The sequence below is a fragment of the Rana temporaria genome, chromosome 3 (assembly GCF_905171775.1).
Source record: "Rana temporaria chromosome 3, aRanTem1.1, whole genome shotgun sequence".
NCBI lineage: Eukaryota > Metazoa > Chordata > Amphibia > Anura > Ranidae > Rana > Rana temporaria.
Genome location: NC_053491.1, coordinates 408,922,414 through 408,941,254, shown reverse-complemented (window position 1 = coordinate 408,941,254; position 18,841 = coordinate 408,922,414). Strand labels below are relative to the sequence as shown.

Genomic DNA, 18,841 nt, shown 5'->3' with positions numbered 1-18,841 from the left:
GCAATATAAGCCCTACCCTGAAAATAAGCCCTAGTTAAAAATGTTTGTAAAATCCTATAATCCACTCTATTACAGTAGTATATAATGTACAATGTGTGTGTTTCTGTAATATAATTGCGGGGAAGAGAGCTCCGGCGGGTAATAGAAGCACAGAGCGGCTCTATAACAAAGGTATTTGGCACAATTATATTACAGAAACACACACATTGTACAATATATAATACTGTAATAGAGTGGATTGTAGGATTTTACAAGCATTTTAACTCAGTTCACACTGGGGATTCCTGACAGGCAGGGAGGGAGAGGGGGAGAGAAGACATCACATTACATAGTAAGACCTACCCCGAAAATAAGCCCTACTGTGTCTTTTGTTGGCATAATTAATATAAGACCCGGGCTTATTTTCGGGGAAACACGGTAGATGTGCAAAGCTGGTAGAGACATCCCCAAAAAGACTTGCAGCTGTAATTGCAGTGAAAGGAGGTTCTACAAAGTATTGACTCAGGAGTACAAATGCACGCCACACTTTTCAGGCATTTATTTGTAAAAAAAAATTAAAAACATTTATTTTCCTTCCACTTCACAATTATGTGCTACTTTGAACATAAAATCCCAATAAAATACATTTATGTTTTTGGTTGTAACATGACAAAATGTGGAACATTTCAAGGGGTGTGAATACTTTTTCAAGGCACTGTATAAGGCCAATGGTGTGATATTATATTAAACATTAGCTTATAGTGGGGTAGATTCAGGTAGGGGCGCGCAAAACTGCGGCGGCGTAACGTATGACATTTACGTTACGCCTCCGCAAGTTTTATGGGCAAGTGCTTGATTCACAAAGCACTTGCCTATAAAGTTGCGGAGGCGTATCGTAAAAGGGGCCGGCGTAAGCGCGCGTAATTCAAATGATCCTGTAGGGGGCGTGGATCATTTAAATTAGGCGTGTTCCTGCGCCGAACGTACTGCGCATGCGCCGTCCCTAAAATTTCCCGACGTGCATTGCGGTAAATGATGTCCCAAGGACGTCATTGGTTTCGACGTGAACGTAAATGGCGTCCAGCGCTATTCACGGACGACTTACGCAAACGACATAAAATGTTCAAATCGCTACGCGGGAACGACATCCATACTTAACATTGGCTGCCCCTCCTAATAGCAGGAGCAGCCTTACGCCGAAAACGACGTACGCAAACGACGTAAAAAACTACCGCCGGGCGCACGTACATTCGTGAATCGGCGTAAGTATGTAATTTGCATACTCTACGCTGACATCTATGGGTGCGCCACCTAGCGGCCAGCGTCAGAATGCACCCTAAGATACGACGGCGTAAGAGACTTATGCCAGTCGTATCTTAGGCTAAAGTCGGCGTATCTAGCTTTCTGAATACAGAAAGTAGATACGCCGGCGCTACTTAGCAATTACGCAGCGTATCTATGGATACGCAGGCGTAATTGCTCTCTGAATCTACCCCAGTGTATTTAAAGTCAAAACTTTTTACACACAGGCAATAATGTCAACACTTGAAGGATCCCACCACATGTAAACAAAATTAAAGAGAATACTTGGGATTGGAGCATCATGTGACTGCGGTTTTTAGGTAAGTATAAAGGGTATGTAAATTACACACAGTATCTCACAAAAGTGAGTACACCCCTTACATTTTTGTAAATATTCCATTATATCTTTTCATGTGACTGTAATCGGCACTCTCTCATCGCCGTATTGCGTTCCACGCTGGAACGCATATGGCGACCGCGCGATGACGTCATCACCCGGTGCCGCGTGCGTTTCAGCGTGGAACGCGGAAGTGCGAGTCGAATCAGTACTTTATGCACTACACATGCCTCCCTCCTATACATAGGACAGCGTGGATAGTATGTTTGTTTTTGTGGTAAGGATTCCCTAAATTTGATATAAGGGAATGCACGTTTTTTAAAAGCACTATTCAATACGTATATGGCACAGATATGCATGTGTTTTTTACATTTTGTTGTGGCTTGTCAATAGAGGTGATATGTATTGGGGCTAACAATTGTTAATAGTGCCCAGAAGTAGGTGGATTTAGATTAACCACCAGGGTAGTGCAATCCACATACTATACTCATTCATCTTTGGACGAGACATCATAGAGCAAGGGTCTTCAAACTACGGCCCTCCAGTTGTTCAGGAACTACAATTCCCATCATGCCTAGTCATGTCTGTGAATGTCAGTGTGTTACAATGCCTCATGGGATGTGTAGTCCTACAACAGCTGGAGGGCCGTAGTTTGAGGATCCCTGTCATAGAGTGTCTTGCACCTTTTTTTCTGATTGCAGCACACCCACCATTACAGGCTAATTTTGTTTTTCTTTTTGCGCCAGCAACACCTGTATCATACAACACAGCCATTAATGTCTAAATTGCTGGCAATAAAGTGAGTACACCCCTAAGAGAAAATGGGCCCAAAGTGTCAATATTTTGTGAGGCCTCCATTATTTTCCAGCACTGCCTTAACCCTCTTGGGCATGGAGTTCACCAGAGCTTCACAGGTTGCCACTGGAGTCCTCTTCCACTCCAACATGATGACATCACAGGGCTGGTGGATTTTAGAGACCTTGCGCTTCTCCACCTTCCATTTGAGGATGCCCCACAGATGCTCAATAGGGTTTAGGTCTGGAGACATGCTTGGCCAGTCCATCACCTTTACCCTCAGCTTCTTTAGCAAGGTAGTGGTCGTCTTGAAGATGTGTTTGGGGTCGTTATCATATTGGAATACTGCCCTGTGGCCCAGTCTCTGAAGGAAGGGAATCATGCTCTGCTTCAGTATGTCACAGTACATGTTGGCATTCATGGTTCCCTCAATGAACTGTACCACCCCAGTGCCGCCAGCACTCATGCAGCCCCAGACCATGACACTCCCACCACCATGCTTGACTCACACACTTACTTTGTACTCCTCACCTGGTTGCCACCACACACGCTTGACACCATCTGAACCAAATAAGTTTATCTTGGTCTCATCATATCATGGTTCCAGTAATCCATGTCCTTAGTCTGCTTGTCTTCAGCAAACTGTTTGCGGGCTTTCTTGTGCATCATCTTTAGAAGAGGCTTCCCTCTGGGTCCCATGCAGACCAATTTGATGCAGTGTGCGGCGTATGGTCTGAGCACTGACAGGCTGACTCCCCACCCCTTCAACCTCTGTAGCAATGCTGGCAGCACTCATATGTCTATTTCCCAAAGACAACCTCTGGATATGACGCTGAGCACGTGCACTCAACTTCTTTGGTCGACCATGGCGGGGGCTGTTCTGAGTGGAACCTGTCCTGTTAAACCACTGTATGGTCTTGGCCACCATGCTGCAGCTCAGTTTCAGGGTCTTGGCAATATAGGCCATCTTTATGTAGAGCAACAATTATTTGTTTCAGATCCTCAGAGTTCCCCTCCCGCCGCTATGATCATTCTTATGGTGCAGGGATTCGCCGGCTGAAGAGATGGATATCTGAATGATGCCTGTAGCTGCAGGCATCATTCAGATATCCCCACTGAAAGTCCAGGACATCATATGACGTCCTTGGGCTGGAAGTGGTTAATGACGCTGGCACAGGAGTACCCCCCATCCTTCCAAAGTCTCTGTTTGTCACGGGTCATTCCGTTACACTGTATATATTTACTCTGCATGTGTGTGTGTATACAGGGATGGACTGGGACAAAAATTTGGCCCTGGACTTCATCCAGACTGGCCCACTTTGACAGGTCTCTCCCATGGCGGCCGGACAACTCCCCCCCCCCCCCCCCCCCCGGCTACCCGCACCCCCTTCACTAGCCGTCCTACTTTAGTAGAGTAGAACGGCTGGTACTGGTACTCTTATAGGCAGTACCAGTGGGGAAGCTAGACATTATTTCACCCGGGGCAAATAATCAGTTATGGGACAAGATTAGGCAGAAGTGAGAAACTCCCAGGCCATAGCTGTTGAGTCAACTGTCTGTCCCCTTGCTCCTTTGTTCCCCCCAGGTGAGTGCTGCGGGAAGGTAGAGACAGAGGATTGGAGGGGGGCGGTGGTCCGCTGTCACTGAAGCCGGCCCACTGGGAAACTCCCTGTAGTCCCAATGGCCAGTCCATCCCTGTGTGTGTATATATATATATATAATTATTTTTAATGACAGAGTTTAAAAGATTAGTGCACTTTAAAACAAAGCACACTTATCCTTTTTGCCCTGACCTAACAGATTCCACTCCCCCCCCCCCCCCCTTGATCTGATGGCTGTGGACTGCTGTGTCTGTTTACATCCAGGGCTGTGCTGGCTGCTCCTGTGTATTACAGCTCTACAGACTTCTATAGAGCCATGTCTTTTTATCTTTGGCCTTGGGACATAAGAGGTCTATGGGGATGTAATGAGCAGGTGCTACCTGGACATTGAGACTTGCAGCCCTGAACGGGGCCGTACTGCAACTACGCACAGTTGTCCGGTAATTAGGGGGTTAAACAGACTGTGAGGAGACGATACAACACCTCCCCCCACCGCTTGTCTACTTTTGACTGATGAGTGTTCTGAATGCAGATCATGCTTCAGACAGCAAAGCAAGTCTTTACGAGGCCTTAACCACTTTCCGACTGCCTAACGTAGATATATGGTGGCAGAATGGCATGGGCAGGAAAAGCAGGTACGTTGCTTTGAATCTGCCGCCTGGCGGGCACGTGCACCGCCCGCCGCAAGCTCTGTGACCGTGTGACCCACCGGTGTCCTGCGATCGTGTCACGGAGTGGCAGAATGGGGAGATGCATATGCAAACAAGGCATTTCCCTGTTCTGCCTATTGACAGGACAGTGATCTACTGCTGCCTGTCATTGGGAGCAGCAATCAATGACGTGCCACTTGTAGCCCACCCCCCCCACAGTTAGAATCACTCCCAAGGATGCACTTGACCCCTTCCTTGCCCCCTAGTGGTCAACTCATTCCCTGCCAGTGTCATTTACACAGTAATTAGTGCATTTTTAATAGCACTGATTGCTGTATAAATGTGAATAGTCCCAAAATAGTGTCAAAAGTGTTCGATGTGTCCGCCGTCATATCGCAGTCAAGATAAAAATCGCTGATAGCGTTTTTTTACACCAAAAGTATGTAGAAGAATACGTATCGGCCTAAACTGAGGAATTTTTTTTTTATATATTTTTGGGGGATATTTATTATAGCAAATAGTAAAAAATATTGCTATTTTTTCAAAATTGTCTCTTTTTTTTGTTTATAGTGCAAAAAAATAAAAACCGCAGAGGTGATCAAATACCACCAAAAGAAAGCTCTATTTGTGGGAAAAAAAAGACGTCAATTTTGTTTGGGTGTAACGTCGCACGACCGCGCAATTGTCAGTTAAAGCGACGCAGTGCTGAATCGCAAAAATGTACCCAGTCATTGGGCAGCCAATTCTTCCGGGGTTGAAGTGGTTAAAGCGGGGGTTCACCCAAAAAAAATGTTTTAACATTACATTCAGCCCAGTTGTCAGAATGACAATCGGCTGTGTTTTTTTAATTTTATCCCCGTACATACCGTATTTTCACCGCCGCTTCCGGGTATGTCTTCTGCGGGACTGGGCGTTCCTAATTGATTGACAGGCTTCCGACCGTCGCATACTGTGCGTCACGAGTTGGCGAAAGAAGCCGGACTGCGAGTCGGCTCTATACGGTGCCTGCGCACCAAAGTTCGGCTTCTTTCGGCAACTCGTGACGCGCAGTATGCGACGGTCGGAAGCCTGTCAATCAATTAGGAATGCCCAGTCCTGCAGAAGACATACCCGGAAGCGGTGGTGAAAATACGGTATGTACGGGGATAACATAAAAAAAAACAGCCGATTGTCATTCTGACAACTCGGCTGAATGTAATGTTAACATTTTTTTTTTTGGGTGAACCTCCACTTTAAAGTGATTGTAAAGTAGTTTTTTCTCCTATAAAAATAACAAACATGTTAAGCCCAGTACACACGATCCGAAAATCGTACGAAAAATGCTGTATTCGAATCGATCGTACGATAATCGGATCGTTAGTACAGAGCTTTCGAGAGCTGATCAGGACAGTGCATCCGATATTATTCTATCGGGGATGCATGGAATTTTTTTTCGGACGATACCAGATCGTACGATTTTCGTTTAATCAGTACAGCTGTAGTTCGAAAATGCATTACAACACATGACATCACTTTGGAATTTTTATTCTGCCGTATGAGAATTTCCGTTACTTTAGTAAACGCATCCGATTCGACGTGAGATTAGCATGCAAAAAAAAAAAAAAACGGACGACCATTCGTCCGATAATCGGATCGTGTGTACGGGGCATTATACTTACCTGCTCTGTTGCAGTGGATTTGCACAGAGCAGCCCTGAACCTTCTCTTCTCGGGTGCCTTTTCTGTGCTCCTGGCCCCTCCCTCCTGTTCAGTGCCCCCACAGCAAGCAGCTTGCTATGGGGGCACCCGAACCAAGTCACAGCTCCCTGTGTCCATTCAGACATGGAGCCCTGACCCGCCCCCCTCTCTCCCCTGATTGGCTAGCTGACTTTGGTAGGAAGGCAGGAAAGCAGGGTGTTGTAGAGGGGGGGGGGCAGGAAAGCAGGGGGTTGTAGTAGGGGGGCAGAAAAGCAGGGGGGTTGTAGAGGGGGGCAGGAAAGCAGGGGGGTTGTTGAGGGGGGCAGGAAAACAGGAGATTGTAGAAGGGAGCAGGAAAGCAGGTGGTTGTAGAAGGGGGCAGGAAAGCAGGGGGTTGTAGAGGGGGGGCAATAAAGCAGGGGGTTGTAGAGGGGGGGCAGGAAAACAGGGGGTTGTAGAGGGGGGCAGGGAAGCAGGGGGTTGTAGAGGGGGGAAGCAGGAAAGCAGGGGGGTTGTAGAGGGGTGAGGGGGCAAAAAAGCATGGGGTTACAGAAGGGGAAGCAGGAAAGCATGGGGTTGCAGAAGGGGGGCAAGAAAGCAGGGGGGGGCAGGAAAGCAGGGGGTTGCAGAAGGGGGGCAGGAAAGCAGGGGGTTGTAGTAGGGGGGGGCAGAAAAGCAGGGGGGTTGTAGAGGGGTGAGGGGGCAAAAAAGCATGGGGTTACAGAAGGGGGGCAGAAAAGCATGGGGTTGCAGAAGGGGGGCAAGAAAGCAGGCGGGTTGCAGAAGGGGGGCAGGAAAGCAGGGAGTTGTAGAGGGGGGAGGAAAGCACGGGGTTGCAGAAGGGGGGCAGAAAAGCAGGGAGTTGCAGAAGGGGGGGCAGGAAAGCAGGGGGTTGCAGAAGGGGGGCAGAAAAGCAGGGGGTTGCAGAAGGGGGGCAAGAAAGCAGGCGGATTGCAGAAGGGGGGCAGGAAAGCAGGGAGTTGTAGAGGGGGGGAGGAAAGCACGGGGTTGCAGAAGGGGGGCAGAAAAGCAGGGGGTTGCAGAAGGGGGGCAGAAAAGCAGGGGGTTGCAGAAGGGGGGCAAGAAAGCAGGCGGGTTGCAGAAGGGGGGCAGGAAAGCAGGGAGTTGTAGAGGGGGGGAGGAAAGCACGGGGTTGCAGAAGGGGGGCAGAAAAGCAGGGGGTTGCAGAAGGGGGGCAGGAAATCAGGGGGTTGTAGGGGGGCAGGAAAGCATCGGATCGGATCGTTAGTACAGAGCAGAAAAGCAGGGGGTTGCAGAAGGGGGGCAGGAAATCAGGGGGTTGTAGGGGGGCAGGAAAGCAGGGGGTTGCAGAAGGGGGGCAGGAAAGCAGGGGGTTGCAGAAGGGGGGCAGGAAAGCAGGGGGTTGCAGAAGGGGGGCAGGAAATCAGGGAGTTGTAGAGGGGAAAGCCAAAAGATGGGGGTGGAGGTCGCAGGTAGGACTGTGGTGGTAGAGGATAGAAGGGAGGGGATATCAGTGATGAGGTTGTACTAGTGCACTATAAGCAGACATAGGGTGGTAATGTAGTGGGTGAGGGTGCAATGCTGTATATGGGGGTGTAAAGTAAGTGCACCCCGAAGCTGTGTCCGGTATGTCCCGGGACAATCAGTAACACACGGACAGGACACATTCGAGTGTGTGGTGAAATGTGAGCTGAGCTGGGCTGTGCGCGCACTGTGCGGTATTTCCGGTGTAGTGACTCTCTGTGGCCGGGAGGGGGAGGAGGAGTGCTGGCATGGTACAGGAGGGGGGGATCCGGGGCACAGCGCCCCCACCCGGGCACACTGCGAGCACTGAGCAGAGCGGGCGGCTGTCGGCGGTGAGTGTCCCTCTGTGTCTTTGTACCTACCTACACTGTGTGTCCCCTCCCCCCTCCTACCCCGGTGTATGGCGGAGTCCTGTCTGTAGGAGATGATTGGATGGTGATCGGTGTTCCTGGTGAAGGGAAGATAACTTTCCTCCAGTGCTGTAATAATAGCGACCCATAGAAAGCATGAAGGATGAGCACCGGGCACCTTCCCCCGGCCTGTCATCGCTCGGTGATCGGCCTGGTATGAGGTAGGTGAGCTCCTCCTGTGTATGGACACCTGCCGATCATTCCTCTCTCCTGGTGACACGGATTGTATTGGTAGGATATGTCCCTCCGGTGTCACAAGAGAGGTGGGCACTCCTCATTTTATTATCTGATTGGTGTGCAATTCCGTCAAAACTATTGAATCTGAAAACCATCAGATAGCCGTATCGCCCCTTCCAATCAGTTTGGACTGGATTTAGCTCGGATTCAATCAAACTTAATCGATCAGCCAGGGCAGAGAATGATCGATCGTCCGGGGCAGAAACAGTGATCGATCGTCCGGGGCAGAAACAATGATCGATCGGCCGGGGCGGAGAGATTGATCGATCGGCCAAGGCGGAGAAAATGATCGATCGGCCGAGGCGGAGAATGGTCGATCGTCCGGGGCGGAGAATGGTCGATCGTCCGGGGCGGAGAATGGTTGATCGCCCGGGGCGGAGAATGGTCGATCGTCCGGGGCGGAGAATGGTCGATCGTCCGGGGCGGAGAATGGTCGATCGTCCGGGGCAGAAACAGTGATCGATCGTCCGGGGCAGAAACAATGATCGATCGGCCGGGGCGGAGAGAATGATCGATCGGCCAAGGCGGAGAAAATGATCGATCGGCCGAGGCGGAGAATGGTCGAACGTCCGGGGCGGAGAATGGTCGATCGTCTGGGGCGGAGAATGGTCGATCGTCCGGGGCGGAAAAAATGATCAATCATCCGTGGCGGAGGATGATCGATCGTCCGGGGTGGAGAATGATCGATCGTCCGGGGCAGAGAATGATCGATCGTCCGGGGCAGAGAATGATCGATCGGGGTGGAGAATGGGGTCACAGACAGCAATAAAAAATGACAGGTGTTCTAATCCCTCGCTATTACTGTTTAAAACTAAAAAAAAATAAGTTTTGCCTTTAGTTATACTTTCATTTTAACAAAAACAACCTGGAAGCTGATTGGTTGCTATGCACAGCTGCACCAGAATTTGCACTCTCCAATGTTAGTGTCATTTTTGTCTACTGCCTCATTTCTCTGCCATCATCAGTTACTTATGATGAATTTTCCTGACACCAATAGAAAAATGGTGACATGGAAGGGAGCTCCAGCTGATTGACAGCCTCAGCTCTGTTCCTGTGTCCTGCATGAAGGGAGGGTGTGTCCTGTCCCTCCAATCACCTCTCAGATTTCTGATCACTGAGCTCTGCAGAATCTAACTTCAGCTCTCCACCCCCCCCCCCCCCCTTTTTTAAACTCAGAGACAAGCCTTAAAATTCAGCACTTTGAATGGAAGTAGAGAAGACTCCAGATAAATAGGTACAATTTATGTAGGAGGATTTCTTTAATCTCTGTGCAATACCTGAGGATAGTCCCTTCACTGGGTATATGTAAGTGTTTACTACTTTAAAGTGGTTGTAAACCCTTACAGACCACTTGGCCCTACAGGTAATCCTAGATTAGGGCTTACCTGTAAGTACAAGAAATATCTCCTACACCTACACGGTCAGATATTTGCAGAAAAGACTGTACCGATGTCTACGGCGCATGCATGCTGTAGACAACGGCGCAGGCGCACCAAGTGTACTGTTAGTGAAGGCGATCGTGACGGCACTGACAGCTCCCACGCGCATGTGCGGGTGTGACGCCATCGCGGTTCCGGCCAATCACAGCACCGGAGCCGCGATACCCGGAAATCACTCCGGGAGTAATGGCGGCAACGGAGGAGGCGAACGAGGGCCGCTGCGGGGGCTTCGATCTCAGGTAAATACCTCATAATGAGCTAGTATGCTATGCATTATACCTTTTGTCTTGCAGGATTTATTTTTTATTTTTTCAGGAGGCTTCACTTCCTCTTTAAGGTAAATATCCAGTGAAAATGTTTCTTGTTAGTTTTGGATGGGGGAGGGGAAGGCTTAGACCCCCTGTTATGTTTTTTGAGCTCATTCATAGAGGCAGGCCCGTCGCTATAGGACAGGCAAAACAAACAATTGCTTGGGGCCCCGAGCTGGCCTGGGGCCCCCAACTTCCCCTTCCCAGGCTGTAGCGTGGCCGAAATCCTCTTCCTTCCTTCTGGAGTCCCGTCAGTCCGGCCAGGTACCGTGCGTGGTACAGGAGATTCAGTTTCCTGTTCCTGGCCGGACTGACAGGAAGTCCACACTGAGTGCTCACTTCCTTTCAGTCCAGCCAGGAACACAGGAAACTGAATCTCCTGTCCCGCGTGGTACCCAGACCGGCCCGGGCACTATCTGATAGGGGACTGGAGACCCATAATGATAGAACACCAGACTGACAGGAGGAAGAGGAGCTCGGCCGCGCTACAGCGGCAGCCTACAGGGGAGGTGAGAATAGGAAAACATAGGGATTAGGGGGGGGGAGTAAGAACATTGTGTAAAAAATTAGTGTAGCGCTAATGTAGGCTTTGTGTGCGGGAGGGTGCTTGGGGGCCCCCATATTGCTTGGGGCCCCCAAATTCCTTCAAATGGCCCTGCATAGAGGTGACATTGTAACAATATAATACAAGAAGAGCGGGGAGGGCTGGAACCTCTATCTGTGTTATTGTTGGAGAGTTCCCCCGCCCTTACTGTCTGGTACAATGGTGTCAGCAGGACAGGAAGTGCAGGGAAATCCCTGGTGCAGCTGGTTATGGCAACCAATCAGCTTCTAGCTTTCATTTTCAATGTTTTAGCTAAACGAGCAAAAGATGGATGCTGATTGGCTGTTGTGCACAGCTACAGCTTCTACAGTTTTAATACATTTCTTGTGTTACACAATTGTTATTTACATGTGTGTGTTTACACCTTGTGCCCACGTTTGAAATCCTCCTGTATGTGTGTTTTTACATTTTATTATTTGTATTTTCACCTTTTTACTAGCTTAGAATTCCCTTCACCATAAAGAAAAGTGTCCTCTGGTTACCAAATGGGATAGCAGGAATAGCGGGTATCTTGTGGTGTCTTTTATGCCTTGTACACACGGCAGGACTTTCCGAGGAAAAAAGTCAGACAGGCTTTTTTTCTCGGAAATTCCGTCCGTGTATAGCCTCCATCTGACTTTTTTTTTCGGAACTCCGACAGACCTTAGATAGAGAACCTGTTCTCTTGCTTTCCGTCAGACTTCCGATGGACTCACGGCGGACTTTTGCACGGTCAAAATGTCAGACCGTGTGTACAAGGCATTAGGCAGGAATTTTATTTTTGCAATGGAGTACAGGTCTACTTTGGAGTGCCTTGCAGGGTCCCAGATGAGATTTGTGATTTGTAGAAAGTCTTGGGGGGCGGGAGGGGCCCCCATTCATAAGTACGCATTGCAGGGTTAGTTCACCTTTACAGAAAAACTGTCTATGAAGATAGGGGGCATCTGTGAATAAAACAAACACTGAAGCTTTGACCAAAGTTGAATAATGTCCTTGCTACAGGTGTAGGCCATTTACATACTTCATGAAACCTGACTGGAAGTCTCAGGATGTTGCTAGGTCGTTGCTAAGTGAGGCCTAGTCATTACTACGCACCTCCTCCATCACAGGAGAGAGACACTACATCAGGGGCAGGAGAGAGCATGTGAGGGGGTTTGTATCAGAGAAAGAGCTCACTCCTGTGATGGTGAGAAGTAATGACTAGGCCTCACTTAGCAACGTCCTGAGAATATTCCAGTCAGGTTTCATGAGGTAAGTGAATGGCCTACACCTATAGCAAGGGCTTTAGTCGGAGCTGCACCATTTGTTGTTATTCGCAGACACCCCTTATTTTTATAGACCGTCTTTTTTTTTTTTTTAACCAACCCAGGAAAGAGTAAACAATCCCCTCTGGGTGATATACAGTGCCTTGATAAAGTATTCATACCCCTTGAAATTTTCCACCTTTTGTCATGTTACAACCAAAAACGTAAATTTATTTTATTGGGATTTTATGAGATAGACCAACACAACGCCGTACATAATTGTGAAGTGGAAGGAAAATGATAAATGGTTTTCAAAACGTTTTACAAATAAATATGTGAAAAATGTGCCGTCCATTTGTATTCAGCCCCCTCGGAGTCAATACTTTGTAGAACCTCCTTTCGCTGCAATTACAGCTGCAAGTCTTTTTAGGGATGTCTCTACCAGCTTTGCACATCTAGAGAGTGACATTTTTGCCCATTCTTCTTTGCAAAATAGCTCAAGCTCTGTCAGATTGGATGGAGAGCGTCTGTGACCAGCAATTTTCAAGTCTTGCCACAGATTCTCAATTGTATTTAAGTCTGGACTTTTACTGGGACATTCTAACACATGAATATGCTTTGATCTAAACCATTCCAATGTAGCTCTGGCTGTATGTTTAGGGTTGTTGTCCTGCTGGAAGGTGAACCTCCGCCCCAGTCTTAAGTATTTTGCAGACTCTTAACAAGGTTTTCCTTTAAGATTGCCCTGTATTTGGCTCTGTTCATCTTCCCATCAACTCTGACCAGCTTCCCTGTCCCTGCTGAAGAAAAGCATCCCCACAACATGATGCTGCCACCACCATGTTTCACAGTGGGGATGGTGTGTTCAGGGTGACGTGCAGTGTTAGTTTTCCGCCACACATAGCGTTTTGCTTTTGGGAAAAAAGTTCAATTTTGGTCTCATCTGACCAGAGCATCTTCTTCCACATGTTTGCTGTGTCCACCACATGGCTTCTCGCAAACTGCGTGGGATTACTTATGGCTTTCTTTCAACAATGGCTTTCTTCTTGCCACTTTTCCATAAAAGCCAGATTTGTGGAGTGCACAACCAAGACCCCCATACACACTATTCGATTTTCTGCAGACTTATGTCTTCAGATTTACCAAGTTCTGTGTATAGAATGCCTTCCGGTAGCCATAATTTTATTGAATTATACAGAAAATTACAGCACTTAAAATTGAAAAAGAAAGGTCATTTTAAGAACAGTCAATTATAATATGGCCCGTGTAGTAATTGTAGAAGTATTTTTTTTTCTTTGATAATTTTTGCCCTTTAAGGAAGCCCTTTCAACCAACCACAAAATGGACATGCAATTTTTTCTGCATTGTGGTGTATTGCAATACACGTGTGTTGGATCTGCGTTGCTATAATGTGTTGGAGTGCCATTCAGGTTAGACTTCATTCATACGAGGTGCATTGATCAACACCGGCCCGAGGCAAGGACACTAAGAACACAATTGTCCTGTGTTTAATTCCCTCCATACATGTGCAGTGCTGTGTGTTGCTCAAAAATCATAAAAAAAGTAATCGGTGCTTTGCACCACCACACACTGCACCACCCCACATAACACACACCATGTTCACTATAAGCACCGCCCCACATAACGCACACCATGCTCAGTGTTACGCACACCATGCTCAGTGTAACGCACCCCCTACATAACACACACCATGCTCAGTATAACGTACCACCCTACATAACGCACACCATTCTCAGGACAACGCACCCCCCCACATAGTGCACACCATGCTCAGGATAATGCACTGCCCCACATAACACACACCATACTTAGTATAACGCACCTCCCCACATAATGCACACCATGCTCAGGATAACGCACCGCCCCACATAATACACACCATGCTCAGGATAATGCACCGCCCCACATAACACACACCATGCTCAGGATAACGCACCGCCCCACATAGTGCACACCATTCTCAGTATAACGTACTGCCCCATATAATACACACCATGCTCAGTATAACGCCCCCCCCCCACATAATACACACCATGCTCAGTATAACGCCCCCCCACATAATACACTCCATGCTCAGTATAAAGCACCGCCCCACATAGTGCACACCATGCTCAGGATAACGCACCGCCCCACATAGTGCACACCATGCTCAGGATAACGCACCGCCCCACATAGTGCACACCATGCTCAGGATAACGCACCGCCCCACATAGTGCACACCATGCTCAGGATAACGCACCGCCCCACATAACACACACCATGCTCAGGATAACGCACCGCCCCACATAACGCACACCATGCTCAGGATAGCACACACCATGCTCAGGATAACGCACTGCCCCACGTAACACACACCATACTCAGTATAACGCACCGCCCCACATAATGCACACCATGCTCAGGATAACGCACCGCCCCACATAACACACATTATGCTCAGGATAACGCACCACCCCACATAACACACATTATGCTCAGGATAACACACCACCCCACATAACGCACACCATGCTCATTATAACGCAACCGCCCCACATAATTCACACCGTGTTCAGGATAATGCACTGCCCCACATAACACACACCATTCTCAGGAATAACGCACTACCCCACATAACAGACACCATGCTCAGGATAACGCACTGCCCCACATAACACACACCATACTCAGTATAACGCACCGCCCCACATAATGCACACCATGCTCAGGATAACGCACCGCCCCATATAATGCACACCATGCTCAGGATAACGCACCGCCCCATATAATGCACACCATGCTTAGGATAACGCACTGCCCCACATAACACACACCATGCTCAGGATAACGCACCGCCCCACATAATGCACACCATGCTCAGGATAACGCACCGCCCCATATAATACACACCATACTCAGGATAACGCACCGCCCACATAGCACACACTATGCTCAGTATAACGCACCGCCCCACATAATACACACTATGTTCAGTATAACACACCCCCCACATAGCACACACTATACTCCGTATAACGCACCGCCCCACATAATACACACTATGTTCAGTATAACACACACCCCACATAATACACACCATGCTCAGGATAACGCACATGGGCTGGTGTGACCGGATACTTACTGTGTGTTACCACAACGCACTGCAAGATTTCCCATGCTTAACAAAACATAAATGCTGACCCATCAATTCCAGAAGTCCCAATGAGACATTGAGACTGCCTTTCAGAACCAAGTGGAACGTAGAAGATTGGCATTTCATAGTTTCTTTGGGTTGTGGAGGCCTAGAAGTGCACTCATAGGACAGATCAAAAGAACTAGTACGCATGTTGGTGTGCCCACACTTTGATTTAGTGGTCTTAGGCTGGGTTCACACATATATGCGATGCAGAAACCGTTGCTCTCTGAAGAATGATCAGTGGTGAATTGATTTTCAGAGGGCGCTTGACAGAAGCCCTGGGAAGTGTTGTCTCACCTCCTCTCCACCTGTTTCCACTCTTAAAAGCCCACACCACTGTGCAGCAACTGTGTATTAGACGTGGTTGTGGTGCTGCCCTATTCACTTGAATGGGTAGCAGTACTGCCCACCAAATTGCAACAGGGAAAGGGGTGCAATTCTTCACAGCCGGCACAGGTATACAACCCTGTCCCGCTGCCTTTGCAGCTTAAGTAGGGCGGTTCAGAGGGGCGGTAAATATACAGCTTAGCTGCCTGTTTTTAAAGTGGTATTTAACTTGTTTTTTTCTTTAATGGGTCCCACGTGGTTGATGCAATGATGAGCTAGTGTGCACTGTATATTAACACATTGTGGCAGACTTACCTGTGAAAGGAAGCCCTCCAGCACTGTGCCGTCACCTCTGCTGTTGCTTCCATCTTCACCAGGTCTTCCCTTGAATGGCCAGGCCACAATGACATCACTCGATCTTTCTTACATACCATTCATTTATCTCACAAAAAGGAAACAGAGGGCGCTATTCTAAGTGTAGAATAGAGACATGGATATTAAGTAATAGAGCCATCCTCATCAGTAGTTTTATGTACTTAGGGGTAAGTGCTTTAATTCAGGCTGGGAGTGTTTGGCACCGCTGCAGGCCAGTCTGGTCTAACTTTAGGTGTACGGGAAGACTTTGGAGCGCAAAAAGCCTTGAGGGGTGATGATAAAGGCCGGAGGTCTCAGTCTCATGAGGAGCAGCTATAAATGCCAGTGATGACACGGAATTAAACCTGAATATACCATATAAACTTTTACATTTTTGTATCCTTTTCTACCTTTCTATATAGCTTTTCAGCATCTGGTATACTCCTATGCGCCATTTTGTATTACTTTTTGACTCTCGCCTGCGTATTTCTGTACATGTCAGCATGCCTTGTCAGGAGTTTGTAAATTTCACTTTCGTGTTGACATTTATATCACATCCTTGCAGTGTGTTGACTTTCTGTTTGGACTTTATACTTCTGTCAATCACCTCTGTAGTGTTCCACATGCTGTGCACAGCTGCTAGTCAGGGAACACAGGGCAGATCAGGGGGCACCAGTCATGGGTGTTCTGAGGGCAGATCAGACGGCACCAGTCATGGGTGTTCTGAGGGCAGATCAGATGGCACCAGTCATGGGTGTTCTGAGGGCAGATCAGACGGCACCAGTCATGGGTGTTCTGAGGGCAGATCAGATGGCACCAGTCATGGGTGTTCTGAGGTCAGATCAGACGGCACCAGTCATGGGTGTTCTGGGGGCAGATCAGACGGCACCAGTCATGGGTGTTCTGAGGGCAGAAAGATCTGCAGATGATGCAAAGGACCAGCAGGGCCCGCCATGTTAACATTGCATTATCCTGCTGGAAGGAGCCATCAGAAGACGGGTACACTGTAGTCATAAAGGGATGGACATGGTCGGCAACAATACTCAGGTAGGCCTTTGGTGTTTATACGATGCTCAATTGGTACTAAGGGGCCCAAAGTGTGCCAAGAAAATATTCTCCACACCATTGCACCACCAGTAGGCTGAATCATTGATACAAGGCAGGATGGATCCATGCTTTCATGTTGTTTAACCACTTCCATACAGGGCACTTACGCACCTTCCCGCCCAAGCCAATTTTCAGCTTTCAGCACTGTCGCACTTTGAATGGCAATTGCGCGGTCATGCTACACTGTAACCAAACAAAATTGGCGTCCTTTTTTCCCCACAAACAGAGCTTTCTTTTGGTGGTATTTGATCACCTCTGCGATTTTTTTTTTTTTTTTTTTTTTTTTTGCGCAACAACTAGGGTTGCCACCTCATCCCTTTAAAAAGGAACACATCTGAATTACACAGGTTCTGTGGCTGATTAAGGTGGTAATTAAACTCACTTGGTGCCTTATCTGCATTAAATTAGCCTCAGAACCTGTGTAATTCAGATGTGTTCCTTTTTAAAGGGATGAGGTGGCAACCCTAGCAACAACTAAAAAAAGACTGAAAATTTAGAAAAAAATTAAGTTTTTATTTTTTTTCTGTTAATTTTTTTGTAAATACGTTTTTTTCTTTCAATTACGGACACTGATATGGCGGCACTAATGGGCACGATGAGATGGCACTGATGGACATCGATGAGGTAGCACTGATGGGCACAGATGAGGTGGCACTGATGGGCACAGATGAGGTGGCACTGATTGGCGGCGCTGGTATGCGGCACTGATGGGCACACATAGGCGGCACTGATGGGCACACATAGGCGGCACTGATGGGCACACATAGGCGGCACTGATGGGCGGCACTGGGCACTCATGGGCGGCACAGGTGGGCACTCATGGGCAGCACTTATGGGTGGCACTGATGGATACTTATGGGTGGCACAGATGGGCACTGATAGGTGGGCACTGGGCATGGATGGGCACTGTGGGGTGGCACTGATGGACACTATGGGGGTGGCACTGATGGACACTGGGGTGGCACTGATGGACACTGTGGGGCAGCACTGATTTATCCAGGTTGCCAGTCAGTGCCCATTTGTGGTTGGACACGGCTGATCACATGGTAAAGAGTCTCCGCCGGAGGCTCTTTACCGAGATCGGAGATGCAGGGTGTCAGACTGACACCCCGCATCACCGATCGTCGCGCTGCTCGCCCCCACGGGCGCGCGCGGCATGAAATCCTGCAGGACGTCCTGTCAGGATTTCACAACCACTTCCCGGACGTAAATCGGCTATAGGCCGGGCGGGAAGTGGTTAAGCCAAATTCTGACCCTCCCATCTGAATGTCGCAGCTGAAATTCAGGCTCCTCAGACCAGGCAATGATTTTCCAATCTTGTATTGTCCAGATTTGGTGAGCCTGTGCAAATTGTAGCCTCAGTTTTCTGTTCTTAGCTGACAGGAGTGGCCTTCTGCTGCTGTAGCCCATCTACTTCAAGATGTTGTCCTTTCAGATATGGTATTCTGCATACCTTGGCTGTAATGAGTGGTTATTTGAGTACTGTTGCCTTTCTATCATCTCCATCTGCCCATCTTCCTCTGACATCAACATGGCATTTTCATCCACACAACTGGATACAGTTGGACCTCGGATTACGAGCATAGTCCGTTCCAGGAGAATGCTCGTAATCCTAAGTACTCGCACATCAAGCTTTGATTAAGCACTAATTTATAGTGCGAAACGCGTCAGCTGTTTTACTCCTGTGTGGTGTGCTGTGACTTGTAGTGCATTTTTCCTTTTTTAAATAAAGACAACCATCAAGGTTTTTTAGAGTGCAGCTGTCCATATTTTCTTTTTCCATTTGTTTA

General features: G+C 48.2%; 1 protein-coding gene across 3 annotated transcripts in view; it reads left to right on the top strand.

The window, feature by feature from the left end:
• The first annotated feature begins 8,083 nt into the window (after positions 1-8,083).
• Positions 8,084-18,841, top strand: part of LOC120933038 — a 120,378-nt gene continuing 109,620 nt past the window's right edge. Inside the window, exon 1 of one of the 3 annotated variants that reach the window (XM_040345984.1) lies at positions 8,084-8,178. The gene's annotated coding sequence lies outside the window, so the exon portion shown is untranslated. The other 2 variants (XM_040345981.1, XM_040345983.1) reach the window with 2 other exon arrangements.